Below are 16478 nucleotides of genomic sequence, written 5' to 3'. Positions count from 1 at the left end.
CCTCCCACTCCCTTCTTCCAACTTCGGGCCCTGAAAGTTTCCATGAAATTCCCTGGCCATATCTCCAATCCACCAGGGCCTTTGCTCTGAGCAATCTCTCTGTAGCAGATCCTACCTAATTCCTGACAAACCAAATCTTCTAGTCCAGTGGTGCTGAACCTATGGTACGTGTGCTGCAACAGGCTATCTGTATCACTGAAAGCTCTAAAAGGCTCGCCATCACTATACTAGTCCTATACATATTTCCCTTGGGGTGCTACTCTCTCCAAGATTAATAACAGCCACTATTAATTGAGCATATACTATGTGTTTTACATGTTTATTTCCTTTAATCCTCACATATTAACGCGGTTTTTGCAGAAGAGGAAGTAGGCTCAGAGAGAATTAGCAACCTGCCTAGTTTCATAGCTAGGAACAGTGGCAGAATTTTTATGCAGTTCTGACTCTAAGTATTAATAACTGAAAATGGTTCACTATATTCTATCTGGAACATTCACATTCTAATGTTGCTTTATATCAATGAAAGAAAGTTCAAGTGAAATATTTCTTGTATGCATTTCAGGCACTGTGACCACTGAGGGAGATATTTTTGGGTCAGGAGCCTGTGTGAATTCTTCAAATCCTGCCATAAAGGCCAACCCTGCCAAATGTCTATATGAGCAACACCAAACTAAAAGCTGCCCTGAGTAATGTACTATTTAATGACAAACTGATAAACAGAGCAGCATCCTGCAGGAACAACAGCAGGGTACCACTGTGGCAGATTAAGTTTCCTATCACATTGAGTTTCTGCAGACACATAGAGATGAACGATAGTGTTTAGCCCTCAACATGTCTGCAAAAAATGAAACATCACTTCTGGCTTCTTACCATTAAGTAACTGACAAAGCACAATCTGAGACAACTGGTGCCCTGTCATCTCAGTGATGCCGTGGCTGCACAGCATAAGAGCATAGGTGTACAAAATGTGTAGACAGGGATGATAACAAATCTCTACTCCAGGCAGCTCCTGTATGATTAGAAAGAAGAAAGTAGTGGGGATGTGGACAGAGGGAGCAGCCAAACAAAACAATACAAAATGCCAAAATGTGATGCCTCAGCATATATCCTAATGATATAACATCATTTGCAAATGTAGAACCTCAGTCAGCTCATGTTGCTATATAACCACTGAAAAACAGGGGAACTAATATTGTCAAAATAGCCATATTAGCAAAAATGATATTTAGTTTAATGTAATGCCAATCAAAATACCAAGAACATTCTTCACAGAGCTTGAACAAACAATTCTGAAATCTATATGGGACCAGAAGAAACGCAGAATAGTGTCATGAGGAACATGAACAAAGCAGGAGGTACCACAATCCTGAATTTCAAGTTATATTACAAAGCCATAGTTATAAAAACCACACAGTACTGGCATAAAAACAGGCATGTAAATCAATGGAATAGAATTAAGGTTGCAGAAACAATTCCAAACACATTTAACCATCTTATCTTTGACAAAGGGGCCAAAAACATACACTGGAGAAAAGATAGCCTTTTTATCAAAAGGGAAAATTGGCTATCTATCTGCATAAGAATGAATTTACATACATATCTTTCATTCTGTATTGAAATAAAATCAAAATGGATCAAAGACCTAGATATAAAAATAGAAACACTGAATCCGCTGGAAGACAAAATCAATAAAACTCTTGAAGACATTGTCATAGGCAAGCGGTTTCTGAACAGAACCTCAAAGGCACAAAAATAATATCAAATATCAAGAAATGGGATTATATCAAATTTAAAAGCTTATACATAGCAAAAGAAACAACCAACAGAGTGAAGAGTTTGGCCAGCTACTCCTCAGACAGAAGAAATATTTATAATATATAAAGTATTCAAAAAATTAGACCCCCCAAAAAACCCAATAAAAAATGGGCAACTGAAATGAATAGATACTTCTCAAAAGAAGAAGCACAAATGGCCAATAAGTACATTAAAATTTTCAGCATCTTTGGCCATTACAGAAAGGGCAATCAAATCAATAATGAGATTCTATCTTACTCCACAAAGAATGGCTATCATCAAGAACTCAAAAAACAACAAATGCTGGGGAAGTTGTGGGGAAAAAGGAACACTTCTATGTTGTTGGTAAGAACATAAACTAGTACAACCGCTGTGGAAATCAGTATGGAGATTTCTCAAAAAAGTAAAAATAGAAATTCCATTTGACCTAGCTATACCTTTTCTGAATATCTCTTTGAAAGAGTTTAAGGCATCATATTGCGGTGATATATGCATACGCATGTTACAGCATCAAAACCCATGGGTCTATATGCCCACCAATAGATGAATAAATAAAGAGAATGTGGTATATATACATTAAATGGAGTATTAATCAGCCATCAAAAGGATATAATTGAGTCATTTTTAGGAAAATGGATGGCTGCTAAGGTCCCCAGTCGAGCGGAGCACACCCCGAATCAGCCCGCTACAGACAGGCAGGTGTGCCCACACCCTACCGAGGTCCCCAGTCCCACGGAACATGCCCAATCAGCCCGCTGCAGACACGTAGGTCTGTGCACGCCCTACCGAGGTCCTGAGCCACGCGGAAGACACCGAATCACCCCACTGCAGACAGGCAGCCACCTGATTCCACATTACAAAGGGGCAGAGGACACCAGACCACCAGACCAAGGTACTGAGTCCCACTGTTCCCGGCCCAGAGGTAGGGGCTTCTGAGCCATCATCCCACTGCTCCTGGTCCAGAGGAAGGGGCTTCCCGGTCACCATCCCTCCCGCTGTTCTCAGCCCAGAGGAAAGGGCTTTTGGGCCACCTTCTGTCCCGCTGCTCCTGGCCCAGAGGAAGGGGCTTCCAGGCCACCATCCCTTCCACCGCTCCCAGCCCAGAGGGAGGGGCTTCTGAACCACCATCCCACTGCTCCTGGTCCAGAGGAAGGGGTTTCCCGGCCACCATCCTTCTGGCTGCTCCTAGCCCACAGGAAAGGGCTTTTGGGTCACCATCCCCACCGCTGCTCCCGGCCCCAGTCCCACCTCACCCACCTCAGAGGAGGTAATCCGTGCAGGCGCTAACAGCCCCCCACCCCAGTTGAAATGAGAAAACACATAAATAAGTCTCAAAACCAGACTTCCAGATCACCTACAGCAACCCCAAATGGAAATGAGATGGAACACTCTGATACTCATCCACCTGGACCCACTGAACTGGCAACAAAAGGGGATCTGGAAAAAATGAAATCAGAAATAATTTCTCAGATAACAGGAGAAATTGTGCCCTTAGTACAAGACATGATTAATAAATCTAGAGAGGAGCTGAGGAACATGATGGAATCCCAACATAAGAAACAAATGGAATCCATAAAACAGATGCAAATAGATTTCCAGGACATGAAAAACTCCATTGAAAGTCTACACAGCAGAATGAGCCAGTGTGAGGACAGAATTTCAGATATAGAGGATAAGATAGCAATTAGTGACCAGGAAAAGAAAAATGGCTTCAAAATTATAAGGAAACATGAGAAATCAATCCAGCAGCTGCTAGATGATGCAAAAAAAGAATAACATAAGACTGATTGGGCTCAATGAAGAAACAGGAGAGAGTGGGGATGACATAAAAAAATCTCTTCACAGAAATAATGGCAGAAAACTTCTCAAGCAGGGGAAAAGAGCTTGACATACAGAGAAGTGAGGCATATAGGACTCCAAATAGCCTTGATCAAAAAAAATCTACACATAGGCATATAATTGTTAAGATTCCAGAAACACAACAGAAGAACAAAGTTCTCCAAGCAGTCAGAGAAAAGAAACAAATCACATACAAAGGAAAGCCCATCAGAATCACAGGAGACCTCTCAACACAAACCATCAAGGCAAGAAGAGCTTGGAGTGACATATTCCAAGCCCTAAAAGAAAACAACCTCCAACCCAGATTGATGTACCCTGCAAAATTATCTTTCAAAATGGATGGAGAAATAAGATACTTTCATGACAAAGAGCACCTTAGGAACTTTGTGAATACCAAACCAGCACTCCAAAGAATTTTACACAAGAGCCTAGGAACAGATATTGAGGATCACAACCCCAGGAAGCAAAGCAGAATGAATCCATCTGGCATGACAAGAAATTAAATGTAAAGGGGGAGAACCCAACAAAAAGAAAAAGTCATGGCAATGACAAGTCAATACGTTTCAGTTATAACCATCAATGTTAATGGTCTCGATTCACCAATCAAAAGAAATAGACTGGCAGAATGGGTCAAGAACCAAAATCCAACAATGTGCTACATACAAGAAACACACTTCATTCAAAAGGAAACTCATAGACTGAAAGTTAAAGGGTGGAAAACAATACTCCATGAGATAAGAACCCGAAAAAAAGCAGGAGTAGGTATCCTCTTGGCAGATCAACTAGATTTCAAACCAACACTGATTAAGAGAGATGAAGAAGGACACTACATCCTTGTACAGGGAACAATCAAAGAGGAAGAGATGACAATCATAAATATCTATGGACCAAACACTAGAGCACCCAACTATATAAAACAAATACTAATGGACATAAAAAGCCATATATGCACTAATACAATTGTAGTGGGGGACCTCAACACCCCACTGTCACAAATAGATAGATCAACTAGACTAAAAATAAGTACTGAAATACTAGAACTCAATCGAACTCTTGAACAAATGAACTTAACAGATGTTTACAGAGTCTTCCACCCCACAAAATCACAATACACATTCTTCTCAGCTGCACATGGGTCATTCTCCAAAATAGACCACATACTCACACATAGAACATGTTTAAGTAAGTGCAAAGGAATTGAAGTTATCCCCTGTATATTATCAAACCATAGTGCAATGAAATTGGAGATCCATAGCAAAAGAAACTAAAACAATTTCATAAACACGTGGAAATGGAACAACACACTTCTGAATAACCAATGGGTCACAGAGGAAATTAAAGAAGAAATCAGACAGTTCCTTCAATTAAATGACAATGACAATACAACATATCTCAATCTCTGGGACACAATAAAAGCAGTCTTACGAAGGAAATTCATAGCAGTAAATACGCATATTAGGAAAACAGAATAAGCCCAACTAAACAACTTGATGCTGAACCTGAAGCTTCTAGAAAAAGAAGAGCAGGACAACCCCAAAGCTCATAAAAGGGAGGAAATTATAAAGATCAGAGGAGAAATCAATGCAATGGAGACTAAGAGAATGATAAAAAAAAATCAGTGAAGCCAAGAGTTGGTTCTTTGAAAGAATCAACAAAATTGACAAACCTTTAGTCAACCTTGTCAGAAAAAGGAAAGAAAAGGTCCAAATCCATGCAATTAGGAATGAAAAGGGTGAAATGACAACAGACCCAGCAGAAATCCAGAGGATCATCAATACCTACTTCCAGAACCTATATGCCAATAAGATGGACAACACAGAAGAAATGGACAGATTCCTAGATACATATGAATTACCAAAGTTGAACGAAGAAGACCTAAAAATTCTGAACAACCCAATATCAACCAATGAAATTGAAAATGTAATTAAAAACTTACCAACTAAGAAAAGCCCAGGCCCTGATGGCTTCACTGCTGAATTCTACAAGACATTTAGAGAAGAACTGCTGCCACTACTGTTTAAACTCTTCAATGAAATTGAAAGGGAAGCAATATTCCCAAATTCCTTCCTGGAAGCAAGCATCACCTTGATCCCCAAAGCAGAGAAAGACCCAACTGAAAAAGAGAACTATAGGCCAATCTCACTAATGAACATAGATGCAAAAATCCTTAATAAGATAATGGCAAACAGAATGCAGAAGATCATCAAGAAGATCATACACCCTGATCAAGTGGGATTCATCCCAGGGATGCAGGGATCGTTCAATGTATGAAAATCAATTAATGTAATACACTACATCAATAGAGCCAAGGACAAAAACCATATGATGATCTCCATAGATGCAGAAAAAGCATTTGACAAAATCCAACATGCATTTATGGTAAAAACCCTACAAAAACATTGGAATAGATGGTCTCTACCTCAAACTGATAGAAGCCATCTATGAAAAACCAACAGCCAATATCATACTAAATGGTCAAAAACTGAAATCCTTCACACTCAAATCAGGAACAAGACAAGGATGTCCACTATCACCACTCTTGTTCAATATAGTTCTGGAAACATTAGCCACAGCAATTAGACAAGAGAATGAAATAAAAGGAATAAAGATAGGAAAGGAAGAAGTCAAATTGTCATTATTTGCAGATGACATGATACTCTATATAGAAGACCCCAAGAACTCCACCAAAAGTCTTCTAGACTTAATAACCAAATTCAGTCAAGTAGCTGGTTAAAAGGTCAACACACAAAAATCAACAGCTTCCCTCTACACCAATGACAGCCTCACTGAGAGAGAAATAGGGCAAATAATTCCTTTCACAATAGCATCCAAAAAACTGAAATACCTAAGAATCATCCTAATGAAAGAAATCAAAGACCTCTTCTCTGAAAACTATGGCACTATGTAAAGAGAGATTGAAGGTAATATCAGAAAATGGACAGACATCCCCTGCTCCTGGGTAGGAAGGATTAATATAGTGAAAATGGCCATACTTCCAAAACTGCTATATAGATTTAATGCACTTCCAATTGAGATCCCAGCAGCATACTTCATAGACCTCGAGAAAACAATCCAAAAATTCATTTGGAGCAAGAAGAGACCCAGAATAGCAAAAGCAATTCTAGGTAACAGAGACATGGCAGGAGGTATCACAATCCCCAACCTGCAACTATACTACAAAGCTACTGTGATAAAAAACAGCATGGTACTGACAAAGAAATAGACTTGAGGACCAGTGGAACAGATTAAAAGGTTCAGAAACAATGCCAGACACACTCAGCCATCTCATCTTCGACAAAGGAGCCAAACACCCTCACTGGAGGAAAGATAGCCTCTTTAATAAATGGTGCTGGAAAAATTGGGCTTCAACTTGCCAAAGATTAAAACTAGACCTGTATCTCTCACCATGCACTAAACTAAAATCAAAATGGATTAAAGATCTAAATATTAAAATAGAAACTCTGAACCAGTTGGAACAGAGGTTAGGTAGAACCCTTGAAGACATCGGTGTAGGAAAAGATTTTATGAACAAAACGCCAGTTGCCCATGAACTAGCACAAATAATCAACAAATGGGATCTCCTCTTATTAAAAGACTTCTGCACAGCAAGAGAAACCTCCAACAGTGTGAAGAGACAACCCACAATGTGGGAAAAAATCTTCACCTGCTCTTCCTCAGACAAAGGTCTACTATCTCAAATCTATAAAGAACTTAAAAAGATCAGATCTCCCAAATTTAAAGACCCAATCGAAAAATGGGCATCTGAAATGAACAGACATTTCTCAGACAAAGAAGTAGAAATAGCAAATAAATACATGAAAAAATGTTGAACATCACTGGTCATTTGAGAGATGCAAATGAAAACAATGCTGAGATTCCACTTCACTCCAGAAAGAATGGCTGCTATCATGAAATCAACCAATAACAAATGATGGCGGGGCTGTGGGGAAAGAGGAACCCTGCTCCACTGCTGGTGGGAGTGTAGACTGGTGCCAGCACTGTGGAAATCAGTATGGAGATACCTCAAAGAACTAGGACTGGAAGTCCCATTTGACCCTGCTATTGCACTGCTGGGGATCTTCCCCAAAGAATTAAAAGAATCATACCACAGTGATATATGTGCACCCATGTTCATAGCAGCGCAGTTTGTAATAGCTAAAACTTGGAAACAGCCCAAATGCTCATCAACTGGAGACTTGATAAAGAAAATGTGGTTTTTTAATAAAAGGGAGTACTACTCAGCCATAAAAAATGAGAAATTAGAGACATTAATAGGTAAGTGGATGCACATTGAAGTAATACTCGTAAGTGAAATAAATAGGACACACATGTGTAAATACCGAATAGTTTCTCTGGTGTGAGAAACTGAAAGTGTAAAGAAGGACTAAATGTATAATAGGTAATGTGAAATAGGAAGAAAAGGGGCAAAGGGGAAGGAAGTGGGAGGGCTAGGGGAAAGGATAGAAGGGAATGGGATTAATATGAGAAAATGGAAAAATAGGAACAAAATCTTTTTAAATAGGAAGGACTGGAGGGGTTGAAGGGAGGGCTGGGCAAGGGTGAAAAATAAGAACCAAGAGAGATTATGTAAAGGTGCAAATTTCCAATGATGAATGTCATTATATTGTATACCTAAAATGTACCAATTATTAGAATGAATAATCGATAATGTAAAATAGGAATAAAAGGTCCAAAGGGGTAGGGGTTGTGGGAGGGGCAGGGGAAAGGAAAGAAGGGAACGGAAAAAATGCTGAGAAATGGAAAAAATGGAAATAAAGTCTTTGTAAATAGGGAAGGGTGGAGGGCGTGAAGGGAGGGCTAGGAATGGGGAAAAAATAAGAACCAAGATGCATTATATAAAGGTACAATTCCCAATGAGAAATGTAATTATGTTGTATACCTACAATGTACCAATAAAAGAATTTAATACAAAAAAACAAATAAATAAAGAAAATGGATGGATCTTGAGACCATAATACTAAGTGAAATAAATCAGGCATAGAAGATTAAATATTTCATGGTTTCTCATATATAAGAAAACTGAAATAGAAAGAACAAAATAAAAGAGGGATGATTGAAAATGGGGAGGTTGTCTGTGGATATGGGAAGGGGACGTGAGTATGGGGTGAGACAAGAGGGCAGGTAAGGGAAAAAAACTAAGAATAATTAAGATTTTATATGTATATTTACCCATTCTCCAAGATTAAGGTAATTATTATTATTTTTTTTGGCAATCATTATGTATCACAAACATATACTGTGGTAGATTGACTAATGGTCAACCGGTAACATCCAGCTGAACTGAATCAGTGTGGTCTGGGCGTGGAGGATCCACCTGAAGATTGTTACCAATAGCCATAAAAAGAGAACCGGAGGGGAAGATTTTGGCCTGTTGATTTGCTAGGAGAAGCTTGCTGGGGATGGTTTTCCTGATGCGAACTTGGCCGTTCTCGTTGGAGGAGGAGCTCGGCTCTCACTGTCGCTGGGAATGGCTGCTGTTTTCGTCAGGGAGCTCTGATCTTCACCGTGAACATCACTTCCTGGCTCCAATGTGGATCCCTCAGCTTGGTGGCAGAAATCCTTCATCTCACCAGTGAAGATTTTCTGGCGTCCACCACTGGCCTTTGGGCCTTCCAGGTGCAGATCTTCAATATGGACAAGCATGAGGCATTGCCTTGGACTCTAGGCCTTCAGCTGGACTTGTGTGGGAAACTGCTGGGATCTATGTCTTCAGCTGAATCCTTTGGGCTTCTAGTGTGCAGTTAATCTCTTGCACTCCTTTGCTTTTAAATCTTTGGGTAATTATCATAAAATAACCTTATAAATTATGTGTCCTGTATTTAATGTATTCCCTTGCCGAATCTTTCTGACTACAACATATACTAATAAAAAAGAAACTTTAAAACCATGTGATTTCAAAAACACCCAAGCGTTTTTGTACCCAAAGAAAGAAAAGAAAGGGCTTACAGACAATAAGTGTGCTAAATCTGAGACTAAGAGCAGTTTTTTTATATCCATCACTAATAGTTACAATTAAAAGCCATCTACTTTATACCAGTATTATATGCTTTATACCAGTATTATATATCTTACAGAAGCAGAAACTGAGGCTCAGGTCAAGTAACTTGTTGAAGTCACCATTGTACTAAATGACAGAATTGGAAATTGACACCCTGTCTAACTGCAATCTTCCTATTATATTACTATCCACACTATACAACACTACCTTCAAAAATAAAGGTAGGAAAAACTCTTATATTTACTGAGTACCTACTATGGGTCAGACACTTTACAAGAATTAATTATATTTTCTGGTTCTTACAACAGATAATATGTAATGTCCTCTTATAATTCCCATTTTTTTCAGATGAGGAAAATGAAGTGAGGAAAGGTGAAATATCTTGGTGAAGGTTATAAGCTAGTAAGTGGCAGAACTGAGATTCACACAGAGGTATGTATGATTCCCAATTCCATGCCATTTTCATTCTGTTGTATATCTAGAGATATTATTACAAAGTAGAGAGGATAGGTGTTTTTTCACTCATATCCAGTAACACATTTTAGCACACTAAGAAGCCCTTTACCCCCTGCTCCTGGGAGCACCCCCAGGAATCCTAGATAACAGATTATGAGAACACATCTAGTCAAGTGCTTCACAGTTATTTATTTATATCTACAATTCAGTTGTAGTTGGTTGCACACGTGAGTGTGTGGAGAGGAGTGCCTGAGTACGTGTTATGTGTAAAAAGGATGTTTTGTGCCCACTGATGAAAACTGGCACAGAAAGGGTATACTGGTGGAGGATACTGCAGAAAACTTGAGATAAATTTGTCCATTTGCCACTGGGAGATCAGATTAGCTATGTTGAGTTTAGGAAGTGATTAAGAGGATCACAGATCACTGAAGGGGGATTAAGAGTGAGGAATGGCTCAAGGCATAAGAGCAGGAATGGCTTCTGGGGAAATTTGGGCAGAAGACATGCTGAAGAAACTGTGGTCAGTGGTCTTTCCAATGTGCTTTGAGGCCAACCTACTTGGGAAACTGATCTGATTTGATCTCATGCAGTCTCTTATCTTTCATTTTCAGGTTTCAAGTAAGATGAAGATTCCAAAAGAATTAAATCTGTGACCACAAGAGAATAAGAAAGAAAACAATTATCTGGGAAAGATATCCTATCTTTATGGGAGAGGAAAATGTCTTTAACAAAATGAATTGTGCCCTACAAAAATGACTACTCATTTGAGGTTTATTTCCAATCTATTCATGAGATCCCAATGTAACACTGCCTAAGATAGAGCCACAGAAATCATTCTGTTCTTGGTTTTAATTTTTAACTTTGTTGTTGACCTGTTATGTGACACAAGGGAAATCTCTATTTCTTCTTTTTCAACTACATAATAAAGATACTAATAAGAAATTGAATATGTATATCTTAAACCACTTAATATAGCATTAGATTAAAGCCTAACAAATCAGATATTACTATTGTGCATTGCTTAACCATGGTGATACATTCTGAAAATATATTGTTAGGTGATTTCATCATTGTGTGAACATCATAGAAAGATCTTAAACATAGATGGTACAACTCACTACACATCCAGGCTATAATGTTTAGCCTATTGCTCCTCAGCTACAAATCTGTATAACATGTTAGTGCACTAAATGTTGTAGGCAACTGTAATATAATGTTTGTGTATCTAAAGCTAAACAGAGAAAAGATTCAGTAAAGTACTGAATAAAATATAAATATGGTACCCACATACAGGGCACTCACCATGAGTGGAGCTTGCAAAACTGGGAATAGCTGTGGGTGACTCAGTGAGTGAGTGGCAAGTAAATGTGAAGGCCTAGGACAGTAATGCACAGAAGTGTAGACAAACACTGTGCAAGTAAACTACACTAAATTTATAGAAAATATTTACCTTTCTTCAATAGCAATGTAAACTTAGCTTACTGTAACTTTTAAAAACTTTATAAGTTAATTTTTTAACTCTTATAATAATAGTTATCTTAAATGTATTATACACAGCTGTACAAGTATACTTTATATCCTCATTCTTTTAGGTTTTATTTTTAAGTTTTTAATTTGAATGTTTAAACTTTGTTAAAAACTAAGACAGAAACACATACTTTGTCCCAGACCTACACAGGGTCAGGATCATCAATGTTGCTTTCTTTTACCTCCATATCTTGTCGTACTAGAAAGTCTTCAGGGGTAATAACATGCATGGAGCTATCACCTCCTATGACAACAATGCCTTCTTCTGGAGTTTTTCTGAAGGACCTACCAGAGGCACTTCTTGAGGATGTGTTGTTCTTTTTCAGAAATTAATCCATTTGGTTTGCATGGTTTGTTTCTTTTTCAAATCATAATTTTGCTTGCTTTTCAACATCATGAGTGTTTCACTCTATTATTAAAAAGCTTTCAGAGTTGTGGTACATGTTTTAAAACATTTTTAAGGAGCTTTTTGAGCTCTGAAAACGTTTCTACTAAACCTTTCTCTAAAAATTTTCTTGTTCTTTTTCTTTTTCTTCTATTTCTTTTTTCTTTTACCTCTTCTTCAGCTTTGTGTTCACTTGATGAGAGAACTTTTCCTTAAGCTCTATTATAATGTTATGGGATCACCATCATACATGGGGTTCATCATTGCCCCAAACACTGTTATTGGGCACATGACTATATATCTAAAATAAATATCTGTGATCTTGCCACTTCCATGGACAAAAGGCAGAGGGCCATTGAAGGGAACTAGGCCTGTTAGCCATGGATAGGACTAATTTAGTAAATTAGGGAGGAGTTCTTAAAAATGTACATCGGCAATAATTTTTTGGCCTACAAACAGAATAGGATTCCTTTTTAACAGCAACCTGATTTGATAATTGCTACTAGTACTGGGGCTTCTGGAAAAGCAATAAGAATAAGCATCCAGGGGTGGGAGTATAGTGCAATGGTAGACTGCTTGCCTAGCATTCACAAGGCCCTGGCTTTGATTCCCAGAACTGCAAAAACAAAAAACCCCAAAAGAACAAACATTCCTTCATTCATTATGATCAAGTGGGATTTATCCCTGAGATGAAAGGATGACTCAATGTATATAAATCAATAAATGCAATTCACCTTTTTGACAGAATGAAAAACAAAAATAATATGATTGTCTCAATAGATGCAAAAAATTCATAAACTTGACAAAATTCAACATCCTTTCATGATAAAAATTGTCAAAAGTTAGTTATAGTAAGAATGTTCCTGTTTTTCATCAGAAGCTGCACAGAACATTGGAATTTTGTGTTGAATGATATAATGTATATGGAAATAGGGAAAATAGACATTACAAATGTTAAGGATGGTGGCTTTTTGTATGAATGAGAACTCCTCTGACCCTTTAAATGTTGAGGGCCAGGGGAAGGTTGGAGCCCACTGTCTTGTTCTAGAGATCATCTGAATTCTAGCAGTCCTTCCCAGGTACCGTGCTCATCCAGAAAGTGGTATGAAGTGAATATGGACTCATTTGGAGTGAGTTGGAGGGAAGCCTACCAATGTTACGCGTGTCTCACCCCAATTTAAGCTATTTCTGTGGCAGTTCAGGCTAGAGGGCCAATCCTGGTATTCCCAGCTAGTAGTATTAAGTAAAGGTATTGCACTTGGTGGCAGCAGCACAGAGGGCTATTTATAGAGAAAAGATTGGGAAGGATTGGTTGAAAAGTGGCTCAGAGGGCTGGAGATGTAGCTGAGTGGTAGAGCACTTGCCTAGCATGCACAAGGCCTTGAGTTCGATCCCTAGCACTGAGGAGCAAAAAGTGGGTCAATCTGAAGCCTGGTCTCTTACTTGTGAAGCCTGGGGCCTGTGTATTATATGAATGATGGTGTCTTTTAAGTGAACCATTCATCAGCAATTAAAATAATTCCTTCATACATTACCAAAAAAAAAGAGAATGTTCCTCAATATAATAAGGCTATGTACGAAAAGCCCACAGTCAATGTCAAAATCTGGCACAGTCAAATTTCAAAGTCAATGGTGAAAATTTTTTTTATATTATTAATTTTATCGGTACAATTTTAGGTATACAATATGACATTCATCATTGGGAACTTGCACCTTTATATACTCTATTTTGGTTCTTATTTTTTTTCCCCATTCCCCTGCCCTACCTTCAACCCCTCTGCCCCTCCCTATTTGCAAAGACTTTGTTTCCATTTTTTCCTTTTCTCGTATTAATTCCATCCCCTCCTTTCCTTTCCCCTGCCCCTCCCACTTTCTCTATCCCTTTTCCCCTTTTCTTTTTCACATTATCTATTTTACCTTCTAGTCCTTATTTACACTTTAAGTTTCTCACACCAGAGAAACTTTGGTATTTACTCATATGTATCCTATTTATTTCACTTAAGAGTATTGCCTCAATGTGGATCCATTTAGTTATAAATGTCTCTAATTTCTTGTTCTTTATGGCTGAATAGTACTCCATTTTATAGAAAAACCACATTTTCTTTATCCAGTCTCCAGGGAAATTGGGCTGTTTTCAAGTTTTAGCTATTACAAACTGTGCTGCTATGAACATGGATGCACATATATCGCTGTGGTGTGATTCTTTCAATAGTGAAAATTTGAAAGCTTTCAAGAACAAGACAAGGATGCACATTTTCACCACTTTCATTCAACATAGTAATGGGAGTCCTAGCCAGAGCAATTAGGTAATAAGGAGAACTAAAAGGTATTCAAATAGCAAAGGAAGAAGTGAACATAACTACATGACAAGAAGTTTGCCGACAATGTGATCATTTACATAGAATTCTGAAAGCTATGAAACACTGATGAAAGAATGTAAACATTATATGTCATAAACATGAGATAAGATTAATAATATTGACAAGAACATGGAGAAAGGGGATTTAGAGGACAAGGGAGGGAAGCAGGAGGAACAGGGGAGGGGATCAAACTGTATTATGTATCCATTCCCTAAAATGATTATAAACTCCATGTATCGCAAACATGTACTAATAAGATAAAATAAATAATTTAAACTTTAAAAACAGAAATTAAAGATAACAAATAAAAAGGCTGTATCCATGGGTAGAAAAAATTAATATTCATAAATGTCTATAATACCATAAGTGATATCATAATTTTGATAAGAATTCAATGTAATCCCTATCAAAATTCCAATATCATTCTTCACAGAAATAGAAAGAACAATCCTAAAATTTGTATGGAACCACAAATTATCCCAAATAGCCAAAGCAAAGCAATTTTGAACAAAAAGAACAAAGTTGCACTTGTAACACCATTGGATATTAAAATATATTACAAAGCTATAGTAATCAAAACAGCATTGTATAATAGAAAAACACACACATTGACCAGTGGAATAGGATAGAAAGGCCAGAAATCAGTTTACACACTAGGATCAATTGATTTTTGACAAAGATGTCAAGAACACACAATGGGGAAAGGACAGTTTTCCAATACATGATGTTGAGAAAACTGGATATCCACATGCAGAAGAATGAAAATCCTATCTCACCTCATCTAAGAATCAACTCACAAGGATTAAAGATACCTGAGAGCTGAATCTGTAAAGTTCCTAAAAGAAAAAAGTACAGGAAAAGCCCAAGGACATTGGTCAGGACAGAGTTGTCTTGGATGTGCCTCAGAAGCACAGGCAATGAAAGCAGAAGTAGACAAAGGGGATTGCATCAAGCTAAAATGTTTCTGGACATAAAAGAAAACAATAAACAGACCAAAGAGAAAACCCAGAAGAGTGGAAGAAAATGTTTGCTAATCATACCTCATGTAAAGAGCTAATATCCAAAATATGCAAGGAATTCAAACAACTCAACAAGAAATCAACCCTGTTTAAAAACGAGCAAAGGACCTGAATACACATTTGCCAAAAGAAGACACACTAATGGCCAAAAGGTATATGAAAAAATGCTCAACATCACTAATGATCAGGGAAATGCAAATCAAAACCACAATGAGCTATCAGTGCATGCACATTACAGTGGCTATTATTTTTTTAAAAGAAGATAAGTGTTGGTGAAGATGTGAAGAAATGGGAATTCCTGAGCTCTGTTCTCTGCTCCTGGCAATGTAAATTAGTACAGCCATTATGGAAAACAGTATGAAGGCTCCTAAAAAAAAAGCCTAAAAATAGAACTACGGTATCATATGATCTAGCAATTCTAATACTTGGCATATACCCAAATGACAGTATATCAGTATGTAAAAGAGATATCTGCATTCCCATGTGCATTATAGCACTATGCACAATAACCTAAATATGGAAAAAACCCAATTGCCCATCTATGGATGATTGGAAAAAGAAAATTGGTACATATACACAATGGGATATAATTCAGCCTTTTAAAAGCAGGAAATTCTGTCATTTTTGAAAACAAAGATGAGCCTAGAGGATGTTATATTAAAAGAAATAAGCTAGGCATATTGAAACAAATACCACATCATCTCACTTATATGTGCAATCTAAAAAGTCAACCTGCTAGAAGTAGGGAGAACAGTGATTTCTAGAGGGAGGGGATGGAGGCTGTGTGGATGGGGAAATGGAGTTGTTGGTTAAAGGGTACAAAGTTTCAGTTAGATAGGATGAACTGTTTCTGGTGACCTCTTACACAGCACAGTGACAATACTATAGTTAATAATGTATTGTATTTTTTCAAAATAGGTAAAAGAATGGATTTTAAATGTTCTTATCACAAAGAAATGATAAGCATTTGAAGTAATGCACATAGGATTTTTCCCTTCCTCCTTCTCTTCCTTCTCTCCTCTCCTCCCCTCCCCCTCCCTCTTGTCTTCTCCTTTTCCTCCTCCTCCTCCCCCTTCCCC

General features: G+C 37.8%; 1 protein-coding gene and 1 long non-coding RNA gene across 2 annotated transcripts in view; one reads left to right on the top strand and one right to left on the bottom strand.

Moving 5' to 3' along the window:
* Positions 1–12565, top strand: part of LOC106010768 (uncharacterized) — a 36897-nt gene extending 24332 nt beyond the window's left edge. The window contains exons 3-5 of the long non-coding RNA XR_001184507.3: positions 9729–9873; positions 10001–10084; positions 10720–12565. This is a non-coding gene — a long non-coding RNA (uncharacterized LOC106010768). The remainder of the gene's footprint in view (positions 1–9728; positions 9874–10000; positions 10085–10719) is intronic.
* The window catches only part of Rnf128 (ring finger protein 128), a 110740-nt gene that overhangs the window by 57073 nt on the left and 37189 nt on the right, over positions 1–16478 (bottom strand). The window lies entirely within an intron of this gene.

Source organism: Heterocephalus glaber, unplaced genomic scaffold, assembly GCF_053883595.1.
Source record: "Heterocephalus glaber isolate CG9 unplaced genomic scaffold, H.glaber_assembly_v1.0 deba00001613, whole genome shotgun sequence".
Lineage (NCBI taxonomy): Eukaryota > Metazoa > Chordata > Mammalia > Rodentia > Bathyergidae > Heterocephalus > Heterocephalus glaber.
Note: the sequence above shows the minus strand (reverse complement) of the source record. Positions and strands in the feature narration are given on the sequence as shown.